Source organism: Aphelocoma coerulescens, unplaced genomic scaffold (genome assembly GCF_041296385.1).
Source record: "Aphelocoma coerulescens isolate FSJ_1873_10779 unplaced genomic scaffold, UR_Acoe_1.0 HiC_scaffold_178, whole genome shotgun sequence".
NCBI lineage: Eukaryota > Metazoa > Chordata > Aves > Passeriformes > Corvidae > Aphelocoma > Aphelocoma coerulescens.
This window is the reverse complement of record NW_027183526.1, coordinates 174229-195396: the sequence shown is the minus strand read 5'-3', so window position 1 is coordinate 195396 and position 21168 is coordinate 174229.

Below are 21168 nucleotides of genomic sequence, written 5' to 3'. Positions count from 1 at the left end.
TCTGTTGATCTAAAATGCGTTTTAGGGTTTGATGTGTTCTTTTTAGGGTACTTTTTAGCAGTTGTTTAAGATACGGTGAGCAAATACCACTATCTCTTACAGCCCTTCTTAGTTCTTTAATTTCGTGAGTGGGGATGGGAACCCACGTTTTGGGACTGTCAGGCTGTTGGCTAGCTATCACAGGCTTAGCTAATAGACTTTCATCTTTACAGCTTTGGAGTCTTATTTCATGCCAATCTGTTAATTGAGAATAATCTGAGCACTTTGGAGGATTTTTTGATTCAGAAAGTAGCGCTAACAAACTCTCAGAACTCGTTTTCTCCTTATGGGTTGCAAGATCCCAGCCGCTCGCTGGCGGGACTCTGGGGCTCATTGCAAACAAATCTGGCTGCTTTTCAGGGTTTCCTGGTGTTAGATTTAAAGCATCAGCTCGGGCAGAGCGGCTCTCCGTCTTCCCTGCCACTGGAGCTGCACCACTGCCCTCCGTTCCCCCCCTGTTTGCGGCTTGTGAGGCGAGGCTGAGCTGCGCGGAGGGATGTTGCTGGGCGGCGGTAGCCGAGGGATACAGCTGTGCGGTGCCGGAGGGCCCCGGCGGGGGCGGCGATGGCACTGCCGATCTCCGCGGTGGCGGGCGAGGAGGCGGGGGGGCCGCGAGCAACCGGCTCCGCGGCAGCGGGCGAGGGGGTGCGGGTGGCTCTATTGAAGGCGAGGTGAAAGCCGTGGGGGGCGGTGGCGGAGCTAGTTCCGTGAGCAGTGCTGTGGTTGGAGAAGTGTGAGCGTGCGTGGGTTACGCCATCAGGTCAACGTGGCGGACTGTGATGGCCGCTGTCTGTGTGTCGGGGAGAGCGGGAGGTGGCAGGGCTGTCCCGTCGGCAGGAGACGATCCCGGGGCTGCGGGAGGCGGGAGGGCCGGCGTGGAGGCGGCGGGAGTATGTTGCGGTGGGGCCATGGCGAACGGTGGGCCAGTCGGCGGCTGGACCGCGGCGTGCTGCCGCTGGGAGTTTGCAGGCTGGGCTGGTGTGGCTGCCGGCGCGGCGGTGCCAGGAGACGGGGCTGGAGCAGCGGCAGGCACGGGAGAGGCAGCAGCCATCTGTGTAGGCGCTGCAGCGCCGGCACCAGGTGGCTGGCGGGGCTGGGGCGCTCCGTGTCCCACGGACGCGGACGGGACGTTGACCACCACCGGCGCCGTGTCGGTGGCGGCGAGGGGGACCTGGGGGGCTGGAAGAAGGGTCGCCGCCTGGCTTTGCGGGGGGCCGGCTATGATGGTGGCTACAGCCATAACAGGCGCGGCTAGGGGAGCGGTAGGACCCGTAGGTGGCTGGGGAGCAGCCGCTGGCCCCGCGGGGCTATCGGCGGGGGGCGGGGCCGCGAAGGCGCTGGCGGACGGGGTGGGAGGAGCGAGGGACGGGGCCGCGAAGACGCTGGAGCCGAGGGCGGGGACCGCGGGAGCCGGGGCAGCAGGGAGGAACGGGATGGGGGGGGCGGGGATGGGGGGAGCGGTGGAGGGGGTCGTAGGGTCCGGTGGGACAGGGGTGACGGCTGCCAGGACAGCGGGGGCGGGGGGCGGGGCGGCACGAGTCAGTCGGACCGCGGCTACCGGAGCCGCGAGAGGCGGGACAGCAGGGACTAACGGGACCGTGGGGGTGGAGATGACGGGGGCGGTGGGGGGGGCGGTGGAGTCCGGTGGGGCAGGGGTGACCGGTGCAGGGACCGCGGGGGGGTGGGGCGGGGCGGCACGAGACAGCTGGACCGCGGGTACCGGAGCCGTGAGGTCCGGCGGCGGGGCGGGGGCCGTGCCCGGTTGCAGGCTCGCGGCGGCAAGGGGCGGGCTCGCAGCAGGAGCGGGACCCGGCGAGGTGGCTGCTGCGGGCGGCGCCTTCACAGCAAACAGCTCCACGAGCGCTCTGCAAGCCGGGACCAGCTCCGCGGCAGCCCAATCCCGGCGGGAGATATTATTAAAGAGTTTAACCCGAACTGTGTCCCAGAAGTCTCTTGTAAAGACGGCTGAACGGTCAGCATTTGGGAAATTAATCAGAGTCCATTCTAAGAGGTTTTTTAGCTCCTGTTTAGGTAATTGACTTGGACCGGAGCTTAGTAAGTACTTAAGTTGTTTATAGAGATGTCTGTCATGGGCAGAGTGAGTTTGTCCCATTATTGACCAGTATGATACTCACCTAGATGTCGCAGGGGGCAGGGTCCTTAATCAGAAGTCCGTCGTGGGGGGCTGGCCAGGCTCTCCACACGGCGCTCAGGACGCTGCTGTCGGGTCCCTCCTCAGAGCTCCGGTTTCAGGCGTCGCTTGGCAACGGCTTTCCGTGCTCGGGACCTCGCAGGTGTCTCCACTCAGAGCTCCAGCGCGGGCGGTGCTGAGCAATACCCGCCTGTGCTCGGGCGCGCGGCTGGATCCCTCCTAAGAGCTCCGGTCTGCACTGCTTAGCAGCGTGTCCGTGCTCGAGGGGTACCACGGCAAACTTCCTCAAAGAGCTCCAGGTAACCGCTGCGCAGCAGTGGCCGTCTGTGCTCGAGGACTGCCAGGCAATTTCCTCCCTCCGAGAGCTCCAGGTAATTGCTACGAAGTAACGGCTCCCCGTGCTCGAGGGCTGCCTCAGCAGAGTTATAGAGCTCCGGCTTTTACGCTGCACAGCAACGGTATGCCGTGCTCACGACACGTTCCAGGTGGCTATAACTGGTCTTTTAGTTACCGTCCATGGCGAAGTCTCTCACAGGTGGAAGAAGCTGAATCAGGCCTTCACTCACGTTTGGGCGCCAGTTTGTCGAAATTGATGGCGATGATGGTGATGAGGGTGTGGGTTCGGTCGGGCCCGGCTGGAGATGGACGGCGACGAGAGATCTCTATAAGCAGGTCTTTGGAGCATGCAGTTTATTGCAGAGGGCGTGGGTACAGGGGCACTGCTTAGAGCTGCCAGCTGCAGCTCCAAGCAGGCCCAAGGTGTAAGAGAGGGAGAGAGAGTGAGCGAGAGAGCTAGAGCAAGAGGCTGAGAGCTAAGAGTGTAAAGAGCAAGAGAGACAAACTAAGAGGAGAGCTGAATTAAGAGGAAGAAGAAGAGCAAGAGAGTTACTAAGAGAGCTACTAAGAGGAGAAGAGCATTACTAAGAGAGCTACTAAGAGAGTTACTAAGAGCGTTACTAAGAGGAGAAGAGCATTACTAAGAGGAGAGGAGTTAAGAGAGCGAGGAGCTTGTTACAATACAATAAATCATCTTCTGTAGTGAATATTCTAATTCTCAGTAGCCAATCTAATACAAGGTACAAATCCTATAGCATTTACATACAGCCTATAAGAGTTCTTACATTACCATAGAGTGTTACATTTTAACTTCTAAAAACTACTCTTTGGACCCCTTCTGCTGAGCTAGTAGGGTCTGCTCTGACCCTTGGACCTGTCTGCAAGCAGAGGGTATTGTTCAATCAAGAGGGGATTACCTTCAGCCGGCTATACCATTGTTTTCCAGTTGTTCAGTAACTAAGACTCTATATCTCAAAGATGGCCTTCATTTCGATGTCGCTCACAGTTTTCATATTCCCAGAATCTTTTGTTAGGCAATCATATTTATAAGGCTTTCCTGTTTCATCTTCCCCAACATCTCCCCCGTTCTGATGAACAACTAAGATATTAGATACAGTCCTACTCGTTATTTTTTGCACACACTGAAGCATACAAGGTACTGCTACTAAAACTATAATTATTACTACTAGAATAATCAAGCCTATTTTACAGAGTTCCCTTAGCCAAGGTGCAAAGCTCCAATCATCAAACAAACTGTCCAGCCAAGACGGGTCATCTGTTCTAATTTGGTTAGCTAGATCCTTTAGGTTTTGTAGCTGTTTGTGAATGGAAACAGAATGATCGGATAAGTTCATACAGCATAATCCTTCAAAATCTTCACAGCCGTGCCCATGTGCTAATAAAAGATAATCAACGGCAGCTCTATTTTGTAAAGTGGCATGTCTGACTGCCTCTTCATCGGTTAACAGATCACTGATCATAGTAGAGGTGGCATTTACCTCCTTGCTGAGCCAACATCCCAACTTGTTTAACTGTTTTAAAGCAATTGAGGAGCTTAACTGAGGTAGAAAAATGCTTGCAACAATTGATTTTCCAGAGTTCCAAGGGTGGAAGTCACTATCACAGTCACTATCGTACTGATGTCCCCAGGAAGATCTGATCTTTCTGCTTTTCTTTTTGATTACCTCTTTGACACTGGGAGCAATAATTGTAAGTTGTCCCAGAGCACAAGGGCCACCATCTATTTTTGAAGGTATACCTTGCCAGGCCCTGTCTCCACAGATGAGCCAAATTCCTCTGGGGAATCGAATAGGAAGTTTGCTAAAACGATCTGCATGAGGTTCGTCATATATAAGAAGCTTAACTTGACTACACCAAGAAGTTACATTGCTATAAGCTGGGTGATATGGGGTAACATTTAAATGGGGACCGTTTTCTCCTTGAAAGTGAAAGAAATAGCAGGTATCCATAGTTAACGAACCTAGGATTTCTAGCTCTTGAAGGTCAGATTTATCAATTTTAGAATTATCAATATAAGTTTGGTGTCTATGGCTGGGAGTTGGAGATACATGATGATCGTCATATGGCCAATACTTATCAAGAGTAATATTATCAAAACCTTCTGGAAGAGGTACTCCAACTAAACAGGTTGAAAAAGGTTTGTCAGGGCTTGTGTCAGATAGACAGATGGTATCGGAGCCTGCGGATTTGGCTAAAGCAACCCAGACATTTGTCTTTGGTTGATTCACAGGTAAAGCTTCACTACAAAAACTAAAACAAAAGAATAAAAGCAACATGCACGCGCGCAAATGAGAAAACTCCATTCTTTTCTTGAGCTGTTTTTGGCAGATCACTTTCTTCTGGTGATTCTGCGCAGTTCAGGTCTGGGTGCTTGCTTCCTGGCTTCCACTTGCAGAGTCACTGGCTGGTGTGGTGGCATCAGCAGGCTTTGATGCGAGGTATGGCTTCACGTTTTTTGCTGGAACCCACTTGATTCCTTCACCTGTGGAAACACATGCAAACCCCTTCCCCCACATTATAAGATTGTATGGTCCTTCTATTTTTCCTGAGTCTAGATTTTTAATCAAAACTGGGGGGCGCTCTTTCAGTTTTGCTTTTTTGTTGTTCAAAAAATGTCTATAAATGGGGGGATCAGGCTCTTCTGCAGAGCTATTCAAAAAATTGTAAACATACAAAGCCTTGTTCAACCTCCTTTGAGGTGTATCCTGGACTTCTCCCCCTCTCTGTTGATCTAAAATGCGTTTTAGGGTTTGATGTGTTCTTTTTAGGGTACTTTTTAGCAGTTGTTTAAGATACGGTGAGCAAATACCACTATCTCTTACAGCCCTTCTTAGTTCTTTAATTTCGTGAGTGGGGATGGGAACCCACGTTTTGGGACTGTCAGGCTGTTGGCTAGCTATCACAGGCTTAGCTAATAGACTTTCATCTTTACAGCTTTGGAGTCTTATTTCATGCCAATCTGTTAATTGAGAATAATCTGAGCACTTTGGAGGATTTTTTGATTCAGAAAGTAGCGCTAACAAACTCTCAGAACTCGTTTTCTCCTTATGGGTTGCAAGATCCCAGCCGCTCGCTGGCGGGACTCTGGGGCTCATTGCAAACAAATCTGGCTGCTTTTCAGGGTTTCCTGGTGTTAGATTTAAAGCATCAGCTCGGGCAGAGCGGCTCTCCGTCTTCCCTGCCACTGGAGCTGCACCACTGCCCTCCGTTCCCCCCCTGTTTGCGGCTTGTGAGGCGAGGCTGAGCTGCGCGGAGGGATGTTGCTGGGCGGCGGTAGCCGAGGGATACAGCTGTGCGGTGCCGGAGGGCCCCGGCGGGGGCGGCGATGGCACTGCCGATCTCCGCGGTGGCGGGCGAGGAGGCGGGGGGGCCGCGAGCAACCGGCTCCGCGGCAGCGGGCGAGGGGGTGCGGGTGGCTCTATTGAAGGCGAGGTGAAAGCCGTGGGGGGCGGTGGCGGAGCTAGTTCCGTGAGCAGTGCTGTGGTTGGAGAAGTGTGAGCGTGCGTGGGTTACGCCATCAGGTCAACGTGGCGGACTGTGATGGCCGCTGTCTGTGTGTCGGGGAGAGCGGGAGGTGGCAGGGCTGTCCCGTCGGCAGGAGACGATCCCGGGGCTGCGGGAGGCGGGAGGGCCGGCGTGGAGGCGGCGGGAGTATGTTGCGGTGGGGCCATGGCGAACGGTGGGCCAGTCGGCGGCTGGACCGCGGCGTGCTGCCGCTGGGAGTTTGCAGGCTGGGCTGGTGTGGCTGCCGGCGCGGCGGTGCCAGGAGACGGGGCTGGAGCAGCGGCAGGCACGGGAGAGGCAGCAGCCATCTGTGTAGGCGCTGCAGCGCCGGCACCAGGTAGCTGGCGGGGCTGGGGCGCTCCGTGTCCCACGGACGCGGACGGGACGTTGACCACCACCGGCGCCGTGTCGGTGGCGGCGAGGGGGACCTGGGGGGCTGGAAGAAGGGTCGCCGCCTGGCTTTGCGGGGGGCCGGCTATGATGGTGGCTACAGCCATAACAGGCGCGGCTAGGGGAGCGGTAGGACCCGTAGGTGGCTGGGGAGCAGCCGCTGGCCCCGCGGGGCTATCGGCGGGGGGCGGGGCCGCGAAGGCGCTGGCGGACGGGGTGGGAGGAGCGAGGGACGGGGCCGCGAAGACGCTGGAGCCGAGGGCGGGGACCGCGGGAGCCGGGGCAGCAGGGAGGAACGGGATGGGGGGGGCGGGGATGGGGGGAGCGGTGGAGGGGGTCGTAGGGTCCGGTGGGACAGGGGTGACGGCTGCCAGGACAGCGGGGGCGGGGGGCGGGGCGGCACGAGTCAGTCGGACCGCGGCTACCGGAGCCGCGAGAGGCGGGACAGCAGGGACTAACGGGACCGTGGGGGTGGAGATGACGGGGGCGGTGGGGGGGGCGGTGGAGTCCGGTGGGGCAGGGGTGACCGGTGCAGGGACCGCGGGGGGGTGGGGCGGGGCGGCACGAGACAGCTGGACCGCGGGTACCGGAGCCGTGAGGTCCGGCGGCGGGGCGGGGGCCGTGCCCGGTTGCAGGCTCGCGGCGGCAAGGGGCGGGCTCGCAGCAGGAGCGGGACCCGGCGAGGTGGCTGCTGCGGGCGGCGCCTTCACAGCAAACAGCTCCACGAGCGCTCTGCAAGCCGGGACCAGCTCCGCGGCAGCCCAATCCCGGCGGGAGATATTATTAAAGAGTTTAACCCGAACTGTGTCCCAGAAGTCTCTTGTAAAGACGGCTGAACGGTCAGCATTTGGGAAATTAATCAGAGTCCATTCTAAGAGGTTTTTTAGCTCCTGTTTAGGTAATTGACTTGGACCGGAGCTTAGTAAGTACTTAAGTTGTTTATAGAGATGTCTGTCATGGGCAGAGTGAGTTTGTCCCATTATTGACCAGTATGATACTCACCTAGATGTCGCAGGGGGCAGGGTCCTTAATCAGAAGTCCGTCGTGGGGGGCTGGCCAGGCTCTCCACACGGCGCTCAGGACGCTGCTGTCGGGTCCCTCCTCAGAGCTCCGGTTTCAGGCGTCGCTTGGCAACGGCTTTCCGTGCTCGGGACCTCGCAGGTGTCTCCACTCAGAGCTCCAGCGCGGGCGGTGCTGAGCAATACCCGCCTGTGCTCGGGCGCGCGGCTGGATCCCTCCTAAGAGCTCCGGTCTGCACTGCTTAGCAGCGTGTCCGTGCTCGAGGGGTACCACGGCAAACTTCCTCAAAGAGCTCCAGGTAACCGCTGCGCAGCAGTGGCCGTCTGTGCTCGAGGACTGCCAGGCAATTTCCTCCCTCCGAGAGCTCCAGGTAATTGCTACGAAGTAACGGCTCCCCGTGCTCGAGGGCTGCCTCAGCAGAGTTATAGAGCTCCGGCTTTTACGCTGCGCAGCAACGGTATGCCGTGCTCACGACACGTTCCAGGTGGCTATAACTGGTCTTTTAGTTACCGTCCATGGCGAAGTCTCTCACAGGTGGAAGAAGCTGAATCAGGCCTTCACTCACGTTTGGGCGCCAGTTTGTCGAAATTGATGGCGATGATGGTGATGAGGGTGTGGGTTCGGTCGGGCCCGGCTGGAGATGGACGGCGACGAGAGATCTCTATAAGCAGGTCTTTGGAGCATGCAGTTTATTGCAGAGGGCGTGGGTACAGGGGCACTGCTTAGAGCTGCCAGCTGCAGCTCCAAGCAGGCCCAAGGTGTAAGAGAGGGAGAGAGAGTGAGCGAGAGAGCTAGAGCAAGAGGCTGAGAGCTAAGAGTGTAAAGAGCAAGAGAGACAAACTAAGAGGAGAGCTGAATTAAGAGGAAGAAGAAGAGCAAGAGAGTTACTAAGAGAGCTACTAAGAGGAGAAGAGCATTACTAAGAGAGCTACTAAGAGAGTTACTAAGAGCGTTACTAAGAGGAGAAGAGCATTACTAAGAGGAGAGGAGTTAAGAGAGCGAGGAGCTTGTTACAATACAATAAATCATCTTCTGTAGTGAATATTCTAATTCTCAGTAGCCAATCTAATACAAGGTACAAATCCTATAGCATTTACATACAGCCTATAAGAGTTCTTACATTACCATAGAGTGTTACATTTTAACTTCTAAAAACTACTCTTTGGACCCCTTCTGCTGAGCTAGTAGGGTCTGCTCTGACCCTTGGACCTGTCTGCAAGCAGAGGGTATTGTTCAATCAAGAGGGGATTACCTTCAGCCGGCTATACCATTGTTTTCCAGTTGTTCAGTAACTAAGACTCTATATCTCAAAGATGGCCTTCATTTCGATGTCGCTCACAGTTTTCATATTCCCAGAATCTTTTGTTAGGCAATCATATTTATAAGGCTTTCCTGTTTCATCTTCCCCAACATCTCCCCCGTTCTGATGAACAACTAAGATATTAGATACAGTCCTACTCGTTATTTTTTGCACACACTGAAGCATACAAGGTACTGCTACTAAAACTATAATTATTACTACTAGAATAATCAAGCCTATTTTACAGAGTTCCCTTAGCCAAGGTGCAAAGCTCCAATCATCAAACAAACTGTCCAGCCAAGACGGGTCATCTGTTCTAATTTGGTTAGCTAGATCCTTTAGGTTTTGTAGCTGTTTGTGAATGGAAACAGAATGATCGGATAAGTTCATACAGCATAATCCTTCAAAATCTTCACAGCCGTGCCCATGTGCTAATAAAAGATAATCAACGGCAGCTCTATTTTGTAAAGTGGCATGTCTGACTGCCTCTTCATCGGTTAACAGATCACTGATCATAGTAGAGGTGGCATTTACCTCCTTGCTGAGCCAACATCCCAACTTGTTTAACTGTTTTAAAGCAATTGAGGAGCTTAACTGAGGTAGAAAAATGCTTGCAACAATTGATTTTCCAGAGTTCCAAGGGTGGAAGTCACTATCACAGTCACTATCGTACTGATGTCCCCAGGAAGATCTGATCTTTCTGCTTTTCTTTTTGATTACCTCTTTGACACTGGGAGCAATAATTGTAAGTTGTCCCAGAGCACAAGGGCCACCATCTATTTTTGAAGGTATACCTTGCCAGGCCCTGTCTCCACAGATGAGCCAAATTCCTCTGGGGAATCGAATAGGAAGTTTGCTAAAACGATCTGCATGAGGTTCGTCATATATAAGAAGCTTAACTTGACTACACCAAGAAGTTACATTGCTATAAGCTGGGTGATATGGGGTAACATTTAAATGGGGACCGTTTTCTCCTTGAAAGTGAAAGAAATAGCAGGTATCCATAGTTAACGAACCTAGGATTTCTAGCTCTTGAAGGTCAGATTTATCAATTTTAGAATTATCAATATAAGTTTGGTGTCTATGGCTGGGAGTTGGAGATACATGATGATCGTCATATGGCCAATACTTATCAAGAGTAATATTATCAAAACCTTCTGGAAGAGGTACTCCAACTAAACAGGTTGAAAAAGGTTTGTCAGGGCTTGTGTCAGATAGACAGATGGTATCGGAGCCTGCGGATTTGGCTAAAGCAACCCAGACATTTGTCTTTGGTTGATTCACAGGTAAAGCTTCACTACAAAAACTAAAACAAAAGAATAAAAGCAACATGCACGCGCGCAAATGAGAAAACTCCATTCTTTTCTTGAGCTGTTTTTGGCAGATCACTTTCTTCTGGTGATTCTGCGCAGTTCAGGTCTGGGTGCTTGCTTCCTGGCTTCCACTTGCAGAGTCACTGGCTGGTGTGGTGGCATCAGCAGGCTTTGATGCGAGGTATGGCTTCACGTTTTTTGCTGGAACCCACTTGATTCCTTCACCTGTGGAAACACATGCAAACCCCTTCCCCCACATTATAAGATTGTATGGTCCTTCTATTTTTCCTGAGTCTAGATTTTTAATCAAAACTGGGGGGCGCTCTTTCAGTTTTGCTTTTTTGTTGTTCAAAAAATGTCTATAAATGGGGGGATCAGGCTCTTCTGCAGAGCTATTCAAAAAATTGTAAACATACAAAGCCTTGTTCAACCTCCTTTGAGGTGTATCCTGGACTTCTCCCCCTCTCTGTTGATCTAAAATGCGTTTTAGGGTTTGATGTGTTCTTTTTAGGGTACTTTTTAGCAGTTGTTTAAGATACGGTGAGCAAATACCACTATCTCTTACAGCCCTTCTTAGTTCTTTAATTTCGTGAGTGGGGATGGGAACCCACGTTTTGGGACTGTCAGGCTGTTGGCTAGCTATCACAGGCTTAGCTAATAGACTTTCATCTTTACAGCTTTGGAGTCTTATTTCATGCCAATCTGTTAATTGAGAATAATCTGAGCACTTTGGAGGATTTTTTGATTCAGAAAGTAGCGCTAACAAACTCTCAGAACTCGTTTTCTCCTTATGGGTTGCAAGATCCCAGCCGCTCGCTGGCGGGACTCTGGGGCTCATTGCAAACAAATCTGGCTGCTTTTCAGGGTTTCCTGGTGTTAGATTTAAAGCATCAGCTCGGGCAGAGCGGCTCTCCGTCTTCCCTGCCACTGGAGCTGCACCACTGCCCTCCGTTCCCCCCCTGTTTGCGGCTTGTGAGGCGAGGCTGAGCTGCGCGGAGGGATGTTGCTGGGCGGCGGTAGCCGAGGGATACAGCTGTGCGGTGCCGGAGGGCCCCGGCGGGGGCGGCGATGGCACTGCCGATCTCCGCGGTGGCGGGCGAGGAGGCGGGGGGGCCGCGAGCAACCGGCTCCGCGGCAGCGGGCGAGGGGGTGCGGGTGGCTCTATTGAAGGCGAGGTGAAAGCCGTGGGGGGCGGTGGCGGAGCTAGTTCCGTGAGCAGTGCTGTGGTTGGAGAAGTGTGAGCGTGCGTGGGTTACGCCATCAGGTCAACGTGGCGGACTGTGATGGCCGCTGTCTGTGTGTCGGGGAGAGCGGGAGGTGGCAGGGCTGTCCCGTCGGCAGGAGACGATCCCGGGGCTGCGGGAGGCGGGAGGGCCGGCGTGGAGGCGGCGGGAGTATGTTGCGGTGGGGCCATGGCGAACGGTGGGCCAGTCGGCGGCTGGACCGCGGCGTGCTGCCGCTGGGAGTTTGCAGGCTGGGCTGGTGTGGCTGCCGGCGCGGCGGTGCCAGGAGACGGGGCTGGAGCAGCGGCAGGCACGGGAGAGGCAGCAGCCATCTGTGTAGGCGCTGCAGCGCCGGCACCAGGTGGCTGGCGGGGCTGGGGCGCTCCGTGTCCCACGGACGCGGACGGGACGTTGACCACCACCGGCGCCGTGTCGGTGGCGGCGAGGGGGACCTGGGGGGCTGGAAGAAGGGTCGCCGCCTGGCTTTGCGGGGGGCCGGCTATGATGGTGGCTACAGCCATAACAGGCGCGGCTAGGGGAGCGGTAGGACCCGTAGGTGGCTGGGGAGCAGCCGCTGGCCCCGCGGGGCTATCGGCGGGGGGCGGGGCCGCGAAGGCGCTGGCGGACGGGGTGGGAGGAGCGAGGGACGGGGCCGCGAAGACGCTGGAGCCGAGGGCGGGGACCGCGGGAGCCGGGGCAGCAGGGAGGAACGGGATGGGGGGGGGCGGGGATGGGGGGAGCGGTGGAGGGGGTCGTAGGGTCCGGTGGGACAGGGGTGACGGCTGCCAGGACAGCGGGGGCGGGGGGCGGGGCGGCACGAGTCAGTCGGACCGCGGCTACCGGAGCCGCGAGAGGCGGGACAGCAGGGACTAACGGGACCGTGGGGGTGGAGATGACGGGGGCGGTGGGGGGGGCGGTGGAGTCCGGTGGGGCAGGGGTGACCGGTGCAGGGACCGCGGGGGGGTGGGGCGGGGCGGCACGAGACAGCTGGACCGCGGGTACCGGAGCCGTGAGGTCCGGCGGCGGGGCGGGGGCCGTGCCCGGTTGCAGGCTCGCGGCGGCAAGGGGCGGGCTCGCAGCAGGAGCGGGACCCGGCGAGGTGGCTGCTGCGGGCGGCGCCTTCGCAGCAAACAGCTCCACGAGCGCTCTGCAAGCTGGGACCAGCTCCGCGGCAGCCCAATCCCGGCGGGAGATATTATTAAAGAGTTTAACCCGAACTGTGTCCCAGAAGTCTCTTGTAAAGACGGCTGAACGGTCAGCATTTGGGAAATTAATCAGAGTCCATTCTAAGAGGTTTTTTAGCTCCTGTTTAGGTAATTGACTTGGACCGGAGCTTAGTAAGTACTTAAGTTGTTTATAGAGATGTCTGTCATGGGCAGAGTGAGTTTGTCCCATTATTGACCAGTATGATACTCACCTAGATGTCGCAGGGGGCAGGGTCCTTAATCAGAAGTCCGTCGTGGGGGGCTGGCCAGGCTCTCCACACGGCGCTCAGGACGCTGCTGTCGGGTCCCTCCTCAGAGCTCCGGTTTCAGGCGTCGCTTGGCAACGGCTTTCCGTGCTCGGGACCTCGCAGGTGTCTCCACTCAGAGCTCCAGCGCGGGCGGTGCTGAGCAATACCCGCCTGTGCTCGGGCGCGCGGCTGGATCCCTCCTAAGAGCTCCGGTCTGCACTGCTTAGCAGCGTGTCCGTGCTCGAGGGGTACCACGGCAAACTTCCTCAAAGAGCTCCAGGTAACCGCTGCGCAGCAGTGGCCGTCTGTGCTCGAGGACTGCCAGGCAATTTCCTCCCTCCGAGAGCTCCAGGTAATTGCTACGAAGTAACGGCTCCCCGTGCTCGAGGGCTGCCTCAGCAGAGTTATAGAGCTCCGGCTTTTACGCTGCGCAGCAACGGTATGCCGTGCTCACGACACGTTCCAGGTGGCTATAACTGGTCTTTTAGTTACCGTCCATGGCGAAGTCTCTCACAGGTGGAAGAAGCTGAATCAGGCCTTCACTCACGTTTGGGCGCCAGTTTGTCGAAATTGATGGCGATGATGGTGATGAGGGTGTGGGTTCGGTCGGGCCCGGCTGGAGATGGACGGCGACGAGAGATCTCTATAAGCAGGTCTTTGGAGCATGCAGTTTATTGCAGAGGGCGTGGGTACAGGGGCACTGCTTAGAGCTGCCAGCTGCAGCTCCAAGCAGGCCCAAGGTGTAAGAGAGGGAGAGAGAGTGAGCGAGAGAGCTAGAGCAAGAGGCTGAGAGCTAAGAGTGTAAAGAGCAAGAGAGACAAACTAAGAGGAGAGCTGAATTAAGAGGAAGAAGAAGAGCAAGAGAGTTACTAAGAGAGCTACTAAGAGGAGAAGAGCATTACTAAGAGAGCTACTAAGAGAGTTACTAAGAGCGTTACTAAGAGGAGAAGAGCATTACTAAGAGGAGAGGAGTTAAGAGAGCGAGGAGCTTGTTACAATACAATAAATCATCTTCTGTAGTGAATATTCTAATTCTCAGTAGCCAATCTAATACAAGGTACAAATCCTATAGCATTTACATACAGCCTATAAGAGTTCTTACATTACCATAGAGTGTTACATTTTAACTTCTAAAAACTACTCTTTGGACCCCTTCTGCTGAGCTAGTAGGGTCTGCTCTGACCCTTGGACCTGTCTGCAAGCAGAGGGTATTGTTCAATCAAGAGGGGATTACCTTCAGCCGGCTATACCATTGTTTTCCAGTTGTTCAGTAACTAAGACTCTATATCTCAAAGATGGCCTTCATTTCGATGTCGCTCACAGTTTTCATATTCCCAGAATCTTTTGTTAGGCAATCATATTTATAAGGCTTTCCTGTTTCATCTTCCCCAACAACAAAGGCTCACCTGGGAGCCACGGGTCACAAAGCACCGTGGGCTCTGTGCAGCCCCGCTGTGTCACAATGGCCGCTGGCTTCCACGAGCCCCCGCAGTGTCCCAGTGGGCCCCGTGGCTTTAGGAGTGGGTGGCTGGGAGTTGGTGCCAGCGGCTGGGGGAGCAGCAGCAGGGACTGTGTGTGGACAGTGCCATGGCCACTTGTGTGGCCACTGGTGTCTCTGTGCCAGGCACAGCCGTGGTGTGTAACACCGGCTCTGGGTCCTTTGGCTGTGCAGGTGGCAGTCACGGCCTGGAGCAGGGCTGCTCCCGGGGGACAGCCTGGGGCAGGAGGCTGCTGGAGATTCATTCCCCACACTCCTTGTCATGAGGTGCTCAGAGTGATTGGAAAGGCTGTTGGCAGCAGGCAGTTCTCTGGGTTCAAGCTGTGGAGCTGTCAGCGGGAATGCAAAGGCCAAGCTGGTGAGCCTTTTGTCCTGGTGCCTTTAGTGTGTGAGCAGTCCCTGGTGCCGTTGTCTTTGGATCCTGAGTGTGGGAGAGGCAAGGCTTAGGATGGTGCGTAGAGCTGAGAAGGAAAGTGCCGAGAGCAGCATGTGTGCTGCTGCTTTGAGGGGTGCAGTTGAAGTTGTAGGCAGCAAGAGCTTTCACAGCTGGCCCTTTTGTGAGCTCTGCTTTTGCCAGATGACTTCCATCTTACCCTCTTACCATCTTAGCCTCTCATTTTTGCATATCCCAAACCCCCTTCCAAACATCCAGCAGCTGCTTGTAAAGAAGAAGTCCTAGAACAAAAAGCCAGTGCTGCCTTTCATAGCCCCTTTGCTGTCTATGAAGTAGAGGAAAGAAGCTAGTGAGACGCACTTTCTTTCTCAACTCCATAGAGCGCATCCTTCTCTCAAGGTGGCAGAGTCCTTGGCGGAAGTGAAGCATCTGCAGCTGCAGTTCAGACTGAGAGATGTGCCAGGACAGGAAACATTTGCTGACCTTCCCTGTTCCCTGTGCAACATGATTCTCGCATCCCAGTCACTTTCACATACCTTCGGTATCCCTGAGTCCAAGCAGCTAAAGCTCACAGAGACAGAAGTGTCAGGAAGGAAAACGTTCCAAAAGCACCCCCTTCTCTTATCAGCATATAAATTGTGCACAACAGGCTGCGGCACTGAACCTTCCTTCTCAGATAGACATGCCATCACACTTTTCACTCTTGCAGCTCGGTTGAAAAGCTCCAGCAGCTGCTCCCGCAATAGCAAAAGGTTCTAGAAGTGAAAGCCAGTTTGGGGCTGCACCTTCTCCTTGCCGCATGTAAGCCACACCAAACTCCCTGATGCACTCTGTCCTCCCCTTCTCAAAGGAGTAGACGGTGGCATCAGGACACACCTGTGTCCCAGCAGCTGGGTGCCCAGCCGGGAGCAGGAGCAGGGCTGGGGCTGCTCCCAAAGTTGCCCCGCCCCAATGCCAGAGCCGGACATATGCTGAGGGGGGGCTGGATCAGGCTTTATTGTCCAGCTGCATGCCAGGAGTGAGCACAAAATCTACCTGCATTCTCTGCAGCATGCCATCCTGGAGCAGAGCCATTGCCAAAGGAAGCCGTGAGCCCGTGCCAAGCCAGTGCCGGAGTGGGATCCTAGCAGCACCTGTGGAAGCCGGGAGAGAGGAGCCCACCTGGAGCAGGTTCGTGCAGGATTAATCATCCCGTGGCTTCCCACCAGGGTCCTGTTGCTTCCAAAAGGCCCCACAGCGTCACTGTGGCCCCTCGGTTCCACCAGGTTCCATAGCGTCACTGTGGTGCCCAGGGTTCCGTCAGCTTCGCCAGCATCCCCACGGTCTGCAGAGCTCCCCGAGCTTCTGTGGTGTCACAGTGGAGGCAGGGTTGCATCAGGTTCCATAGCATCAGCACGGTCTCCAGGGCTCCCAGAGGTTCTGTGGTGTCACAGTGGAGGCAGGGTTGCATCAGGTTCCATAGCATCACCACAGTCTCCAGGGCTCCCTGAGCTTCTGTGGTGTCACAGTGGAGGCAGGGTTGCATCAGGTTCCATAGCATCAGCACGGTCTCCAGGGCTCCCAGAGGTTCTGTGGTGTCACAGAGGAGGCAGGGTTGCATCAGGTTCCATAGCATCACCACGGTCTCCAGGGCTCCAAGAGCTTCTGTGGTGTCACAGAGGAGGCAGGGTTGCATCAGGTTCAATAGCATCAGCACGGTCTCCAGGGCTCCCCTGAGCTTCTGTGGTGGTGTCACAGAGGAGCCAGGCTTCCTTGTAGTTCCCCAGCATCACAAAGGCTCTCCTGGGAGCCACGGGTCACAAAGCACCGTGGGCTCTGTGCAGCCCCGCTGTGTCACAATGGCCGCTGGCTTCCACGAGCCCCCGCAGTGTCCCAGTGGGCCCCGTGGCTTTAGGAGTGGGTGGCTGGGAGTTGGTGCCAGCGGCTGGGGGAGCAGCAGCAGGGACTGTGTGTGGACAGTGCCATGGCCACTTGTGTGGCCACTGGTGTCTCTGTGTCAGGCACAGCCGTGGTGTGTAACACCGGCTCTGGGTCCTTTGGCTGTGCAGGTGGCAGTCACGGCCTGGAGCAGGGCTGCTCCCGGGGGACAGCCTGGGGCAGGAGGCTGCTGGAGATTCATTCCCCACACTCCTTGTCATGAGGTGCTCAGAGTGATTGGAAAGGCTGTTGGCAGCAGGCAGTTCTCTGGGTTCAAGCTGTGGAGCTGTCAGCGGGAATGCAAAGGCCAAGCTGGTGAGCCTTTTGTCCTGGTGCCTTTAGTGTGTGAGCAGTCCCTGGTGCCGTTGTCTTTGGATCCTGAGTGTGGGAGAGGCAAGGCTTAGGATGGTGCGTAGAGCTGAGAAGGAAAGTGCCGAGAGCAGCGTGTGTGCTGCTGCTTTGAGGGGTGCAGTTGAAGTTGTAGGCAGCAAGAGCTTTCTCAGCTGGCCCTTTTGTGAGCTCTGCTTTTGCCAGATGACTTCCATCTTACCCTCTTACCATCTTAGCCTCTCATTTTTGCATATCCCAAACCCCCTTCCAAACATCCAGCAGCTGCTTGTAAAGAAGAAGTCCTAGAACAAAAAGCCAGTGCTGCCTTTCATAGCCCCTTTGCTGTCTATGAAGTAGAGGAAAGAAGCTAGTGAGACGCACTTTCTTTCTCAACTCCATAGAGCGCATCCTTCTCTCAAGGTGGCAGAGTCCTTGGCGGAAGTGAAGCATCTGCAGCTGCAGTTCAGACTGAGAGATGTGCCAGGACAGGAAACATTTGCTGACCTTCCCTGTTCCCTGTGCAACATGATTCTCGCATCCCAGTCACTTTCACATACCTTCGGTATCCCTGAGTCCAAGCAGCTAAAGCTCACAGAGACAGAAGTGTCAGGAAGGAAAACGTTGCAAAAGCACCCCCTTCTCTTATCAGCATATAAATTGTGCACAACAGGCTGCGGCACCGAACCTTCCTTCTCAGATAGACATGCCATCACACTTTTCACTCTTGCAGCTCGGTTGAAAAGCTCCAGCAGCTGCTCCCGCAATAGCAAAAGGTTCTAGAAGTGAAAGCCAGTTTGGGGCTGCACCTTCTCCTTGCCGCATGTAAGCCACACCAAACTCCCTGATGCACTCTGTCCTCCCCTTCTCAAAGGAGTAGACGGTGGCATCAGGACACACCTGTGTCCCAGCAGCTGGGTGCCCAGCCGGGAGCAGGAGCAGGGCTGGGGCTGCTCCCAAAGTTGCCCCGCCCCAATGCCAGAGCCGGACATATGCTGAGGGGGGGCTGGATCAGGCTTTATTGTCCAGCTGCATGCCAGGAGTGAGCACAAAATCTACCTGCATTCTCTGCAGCATGCCATCCTGGAGCAGAGCCATTGCCAAAGGAAGCCGTGAGCCCGTGCCAAGCCAGTGCCGGAGTGGGATCCTAGCAGCACCTGTGGAAGCCGGGAGAGAGGAGCCCACCTGGAGCAGGTTCGTGCAGGATTAATCATCCCGTGGCTTCCCACCAGGGTCCTGTTGCTTCCAAAAGGCCCCACAGTGTCACTGTGGCCCCTCGGTTCCACCAGGTTCCATAGCGTCACTGTGGTGCCCAGGGTTCCGTCAGCTTCGCCAGCATCCCCACGGTCTGCAGAGCTCCCCGAGCTTCTGTGGTGTCACAGTGGAGGCAGGGTTGCATCAGGTTCCATAGCATCAGCACGGTCTCCAGGGCTCCCAGAGGTTCTGTGGTGTCACAGTGGAGGCAGGGTTGCATCAGGTTCCATAGCATCACCACAGTCTCCAGGGCTCCCTGAGCTTCTGTGGTGTCACAGTGGAGGCAGGGTTGCATCAGGTTCCATAGCATCAGCACGGTCTCCAGGGCTCCCAGAGGTTCTGTGGTGTCACAGAGGAGGCAGGGTTGCATCAGGTTCCATAGCATCACCACGGTCTCCAGGGCTCCAAGAGCTTCTGTGGTGTCACAGAGGAGGCAGGGTTGCATCAGGTTCAATAGCATCAGCACGGTCTCCAGGGCTCCCCTGAGCTTCTGTGGTGGTGTCACAGAGGAGCCAGGCTTCCTTGTAGTTCCCCAGCATCACAAAGGCTCTCCTGGGAGCCACGGGTCACAAAGCACCGTGGGCTCTGTGCAGCCCCGCTGTGTCACAATGGCCGCTGGCTTCCACGAGCCCCCGCAGTGTCCCAGTGGGCCCCGTGGCTTTAGGAGTGGGTGGCTGGGAGTTGGTGCCAGCGGCTGGGGGAGCAGCAGCAGGGACTGTGTGTGGACAGTGCCATGGCCACTTGTGTGGCCACTGGTGTCTCTGTGCCAGGCACAGCCGTGGTGTGTAACACCGGCTCTGGGTCCTTTGGCTGTGCAGGTGGCAGTCACGGCCTGGAGCAGGGCTGCTCCCGGGGGACAGCCTGGGGCAGGAGGCTGCTGGAGATTCATTCCCCACACTCCTTGTCATGAGGTGCTCAGAGTGATTGGAAAGGCTGTTGGCAGCAGGCAGTTCTCTGGGTTCAAGCTGTGGAGCTGTCAGCGGGAATGCAAAGGCCAAGCTGGTGAGCCTTTTGTCCTGGTGCCTTTAGTGTGTGAGCAGTCCCTGGTGCCGTTGTCTTTGGATCCTGAGTGTGGGAGAGGCAAGGCTTAGGATGGTGCGTAGAGCTGAGAAGGAAAGTGCCGAGAGCAGCGTGTGTGCTGCTGCTTTGAGGGGTGCAGTTGAAGTTGTAGGCAGCAAGAGCTTTCTCAGCTGGCCCTTTTGTGAGCTCTGCTTTTGCCAGATGACTTCCATCTTACCCTCTTACCATCTTAGCCTCTCATTTTTGCATATCCCAAACCCCCTTCCAAACATCCAGCAGCTGCTTGTAAAGAAGAAGTCCTAGAACAAAAAGCCAGTGCTGCCTTTCATAGCCCCTTTGCTGTCTATGAAGTAGAGGAAAGAAGCTAGTGAGACGCACTTTCTTTCTCAACTCCATAGAGCGCATCCTTCTCTCAAGGTGGCAGAGTCCTTGGCGGAAGTGAAGCATCTGCAGCTGCAGTTCAGACTGAGAGATGTGCCAGGACAGGAAACATTTGCTGACCTTCCCTGTTCCCTGTGCAACATGATTCTCGCATCCCAGTCACTTTCACATACCTTCGGTATCCCTGAGTCCAAGCAGCTAAAGCTCACAGAGACAGAAGTGTCAGGAAGGAAAACGTTCCAAAAGCACCCCCTTCTCTTATCAGCATATAAATTGTGCACAACAGGCTGCGGCACCGAACCTTCCTTCTCAGATAGACATGCCATCACACTTTTCACTCTTGCAGCTCGGTTGAAAAGCTCCAGCAGCTGCTCCCGCAATAGCAAAAGGTTCTAGAAGTGAAAGCCAGTTTGGGGCTGCACCTTCTCCTTGCCGCATGTAAGCCACACCAAACTCCCTGATGCACTCTGTCCTCCCCTTCTCAAAGGAGTAGACGGTGGCATCAGGACACACCTGTGTCCCAGCAGCTGGGTGCCCAGCCGGGAGCAGGAGCAGGGCTGGGGCTGCTCCCAAAGTTGCCCCGCCCCAATGCCAGAGCTGGACATATGCTGAGGGGGGGCTGGATCAGGCTTTATTGTCCAGCTGCATGCCAGGAGTGAGCACAAAATCTACCTGCATTCTCTGCAGCATGCCATCCTGGAGCAGAGCCATTGCCAAAGGAAGCCGTGAGCCCGTGCCAAGCCAGTGCCGGAGTGGGATCCTAGCAGCACCTGTGGAAGCCGGGAGAGAGGAGCCCACCTGGAGCAGGTTCGTGCAGGATTAATCATCCCGTGGCTTCCCACCAGGGTCCTGTTGCTTCCAAAAAGCCCCACAGTGTCACTGTGGCCCCTCGGTTCCACCAGGTTCCATAGCGTCACTGTGGTGCCCAGGGTTCCGTCAGCTTCGCCAGCATCCCCACGGTCTGCAGAGCTCCCCGAGCTTCTGTGGTGTCACAGTGGAGGCAGGGTTGCATCAGGTTCCATAGCATCAGCACGGTCTCCAGGGCTCCCAGAGGTTCTGTGGTGTCACAGTGGAGGCAGGGTTGCATCAGGTTCCATAGCATCACCACAGTCTCCAGGGCTCCCTGAGCTTCTGTGGTGTCACAGTGGAGGCAGGGTTGCATCAGGTTCCATAGCATCAGCACGGTCTCCAGGGCTCCCAGAGGTTCTGTGGTGTCACAGAGGAGGCAGGGTTGCATCAGGTTCCATAGCATCACCACGGTCTCCAGGGCTCCAAGAGCTTCTGTGGTGTCACAGAGGAGGCAGGGTTGCATCAGGTTCAATAGCATCAGCACGGTCTCCAGGGCTCCCCTGAGCTTCTGTGGTGGTGTCACAGAGGAGCCAGGCTTCCTTGTAGTTCCCCAGCATCACAAAGGCTCTCCTGGGAGCCACGGGTCACAAAGCACCGTGGGCTCTGTGCAGCCCCGCTGTGTCACAATGGCCGCTGGCTTCCACGAGCCCCCGCAGTGTCCCAGTGGGCCCCGTGGCTTTAGGAGTGGGTGGCTGGGAGTTGGTGCCAGCGGCTGGGGGAGCAGCAGCAGGGACTGTGTGTGGACAGTGCCATGGCCACTTGTGTGGCCACTGGTGT